General features: G+C 38.5%; 1 pseudogene; it reads right to left on the bottom strand.

Moving 5' to 3' along the window:
• Positions 1-2,540: 2,540 nt before the first annotated feature.
• LOC107815676 (uncharacterized) lies at positions 2,541-3,478 on the bottom strand (annotated as a pseudogene).
• Positions 3,479-3,861: the final 383 nt, after the last annotated feature.

The raw sequence follows: 3,861 nt of genomic DNA, 5'->3' as shown, positions 1-3,861 counted from the left end.
GTGACGCCAACAACATTAAGGCCAAGTCACCATCATCATAAGTTGTATCCATATTTTGCAAATCTGTGACCAACTTATTGAAACTAGTGATATGTTCATTCATCGTGGTACCAGGAACATAGGTGAAGTGAAACAGTCTCTTCTTCATGTACAATTTATTTTGACTGTTTTTCTTCAAAAATTTATCCTCCAGTGCTTTCCATAATTTACTTGCAGAAGTTTCCTTTGTGTATGGATATTTCTGCTCTCTAGCAAGGTAGGATCGAATAGTACCGCAAGCAACACGGTTGATAATTCTCCAATCTTCTTCTCCAATAACATCTGGTTTCTTTTCTTCAATGGCCAGATCTAGCCCTTGTTGAAAAAGGACATCTAGAACCTCGCCTTGCCACATCCCAAAATGTCCGGACCCGTCAAATATTTCGACAGCAAATTTCGCATTTGACACAATTCTTGTCATAAGCGAAGATGCCAATGATGACGTATTGTTGACACTTGATGTAGATTCTTCTTGTTTATTGTCTCCCATCTTTGACACAAATATTATTTAATAGCTGACGACACAAATCAAGATTATTTCCTTTCTGGTGTGGAAGATCAGACTAAGCTGCAACCACAGAGCATACTCAGACAGAACCTTGACTCAGTTACCAAGATAAATCTTTTCTGATGTGGAAGATCAGACTATGCTGCAACCACAGAGCATACTTAGACAGTACCTTGGCTCTGATACCAATTGTTGCGGAAGCCAAATGTATATAGTGTGAATAAGTCACAACTACTATACCAAAAATTATGACAGCCACCAAATAATAAATAAGACAATAAAGCAACAATAAAGAGAACACCAGAATTTACGAGGTTCGGCTAATTTTGCCTACTCCTCGGACACAACCAATATTTTATTTCACTCCAAAAATATAAGTGAAATAATACTAAAGAGAGAAGATACAAATGCCTTAAACAGATGAGAAGACAAATGAGAGGTGTGTTTAAATCCTAAACATTAAGCCTTCTTTTATAGGGGGAAAATCCCCCCAACTTTTGTTTTCCCACCGACGTGGGACAAACATTTTGTCAAATTCAACAAATAAGACATCAATATAGCACTTTGACAAAGTACTTAAGTGAAACTCCCTGAGCAAAGGTTTTTTTATATCCATTCCCCAACTTTTTTTTCCCATTCGAAAGCACATTCTGGCAAGACAGGTGGTCAAGTTTAAGAAGTCTCCAAATGACCAAAACCACTTGCAACAACAACAACTGCGCCTCAAATGACCAAAACTGCTTGGAACTGGAAAAATTAGAGCAGAAAATAGGACAATTTGGTAGGAATAAGAAGATAACTGAATAAACAGACAGAAACTTCTCTAGCCAACGAAAGCCAAAAACGCAGCAACAACACCATTCATCTCTAATTAAGCATCTATGGGTGCAGAACCACTTGAAAGTTCCTTTTCTGGCTTCTTCACAAATGCCAAACATTAGCAAGGTCAGTTCTCAAAAGCTCCTTCTTGTTTTTTACTTGTTCCATGTTGTAGGAAGTCCTCACAAACGAAAAAGTTGTGTATAAAATCACATGTACTTCTAAATGCCATGTTGCTTTCTCCGTCCTCCACTCTTACGGAGAGTGAATGTAACAAAACCCACAAACCACAACTGCAAGAGAAACAAACGTCATGTGGCTAAGGAAACCGCTAGAGCAAATTTGTTTTACAGCTTATGCTCTATTTAATTCTTTGACAAGAGGGGTTGCTCTGATGGTAAGCAATCCCCACTTCCAACCGAGAGGTTGTGAGTTCGAGTCTCCCCAAGAGCAAGGTGGGAAGTTCTTGGAGGGAAGGATGCGGGGGGTCTATTTAGAAACAGTCTCTCTACCCTAGGGTAGGGGTAAGGTCTGCGTACACACTACCCTCCCCAGACCCCATTAAGTGGGATTATACTGGGTTGTTGTTGTTGTTGTTGTTGCTCTATTTAATTCTCATCTTCCAATAATTTGTTTTACAGCTTATGCTCAGAAATATCGTTCACAATGTACAAAATGTAGCTGCATTAACCGTTGCCCCATTTACAGAAAGCTAAAATCAACCTTACATATTTTTTTGTGGTCAATCCAACTCTGAGTCAGATTCAGGAGGGATGCAGGAACCCAGTTAACAGAAAGTGCAAATACTAGAAAGCAAAGTCGAGCTTCAAATTAGCTGTAATAAATGAATACTTCCCTATTTTGCCAACTATTGTAGCAAACAACTTATAGTCTTTATCCCAGCACAGCAGTAAAGCTGAAGCATTTGGTGCTAATGTCCTGAATGGTTTTGTGACAGAAGATGATATGGCTGCTTTGACAGCACCCTGATATTTCAAGACCACATTAAGTAGTGAATATATACCATATGCTATGAGATTGGAGAAAAGAAAAAGGATACACCACAGATAATAAAGAATCTCAACACATTGTCAAAACTCAAAACCTTCATTGAAATAACTGGTTTACTTGAAGAACACTCTCTACAGACACATCCATGCTGAGTGATGCCATATCATGGAACAACTGGTTTACTATCCCAAGACTCTCTTACTTGGACCAATTCTGGACGGTAATCTCTTAGCTAGAACTTCTACTTGTTCAGCAAATGACCTGTTTCCATGTTGACCAATGTGAAGAACTTCTACTTGTTCAGCTCAAAAAGTGCATCAACTAGGCGATAGTCATCAGTATCTGCCCATTCACCTTTGGCCACCATGGGTGATGTTAATTGGTCATACCACTTCAAGCAGCAAGTTGCATCAGTTCTCGTGGACAATCTGTCACTTATCGCGCCCCAGGCAATATTATCCCGTAACATCCCATGCTTAGATTTCTTCTCTTCAGAAAGCTTCAGTTTCAGATGGGTGTTTACTAAATCAAACAAAGTCTGGTATTCCTCCTGACTCCATTGTCCTTTCTTCTTATTTGCCAGTTTTAGCCTTCGCCATGTATCCTTAACATGAAACCGATGTTTTCCAAGTTCATCAGCCAAGACCTTCCAATTGTTCCCGTGCTCTTTGTGGAATTTTACTACCATCTCGTACTCTTCTTCAGTCCATTTACGCGTCTCACTCCTTCGGAACAAGACCTGTGCACGATAATAAACCGCAGTATAAGGCCTGTACGGTATAGCGCGCTCCCTATTTCTTTCCAGCAGCCTTTTACTTCAGGATTAGATCTAGATTTCAAGATCTTTTGCAGCCCTTCTTCGCCCAAGTTATGTATATCTATGTACTTATGAACAGCCTCTTTGACAATTTCATCTTCTAATTTCGAGAATCGTTTTCCACGCAGTCAATTTTCTTCCTCGGTTTCATGACTTGGATCACCGGATGAAGGGAAAATCTGAACATGACCAGAGAATCTCACTCTCTTTTCATGTGTAGGATCTTCAGAACCCTTTTTCCTCTTTCTGATATTACCAGTATCTGTTCTGCTTTGTTCTTCCATGTATCGTATCGTACTGTATTATATTGTACTGTATCGTCTGATAAATACAATGTTTGGATAGATTGTGTCGTTTATCATCGTTTCATGATATCATGCACCAGCAATATGAAGAATAAACTTGCAATATTATAAAGAAAAAATATGATACAAGGTAAAATTACTATATAAAAAAGTAGGGTAAATGATAAAATAAAATAATTTAATAATAATAAAGGGTGAGATTGAGAGAAAAAGACAAGGTAACGACGCGACCACACCAAATCGGTCGTTACATAAAGTGGCACATTTCGTCGTTATGTAACGACGGATTTAACGATACGATACAATAAAAGTTAAGTAACAAAAGTACAAACATTGTATTTAAAGTAACAATACGATACGAT

This window comes from Nicotiana tabacum, chromosome 20 (assembly GCF_000715075.1).
Source record: "Nicotiana tabacum cultivar K326 chromosome 20, ASM71507v2, whole genome shotgun sequence".
In the NCBI taxonomy this organism is placed as follows: Eukaryota; Viridiplantae; Streptophyta; class Magnoliopsida; order Solanales; family Solanaceae; genus Nicotiana; species Nicotiana tabacum.
Note: the sequence above shows the minus strand (reverse complement) of the source record. Positions and strands in the feature narration are given on the sequence as shown.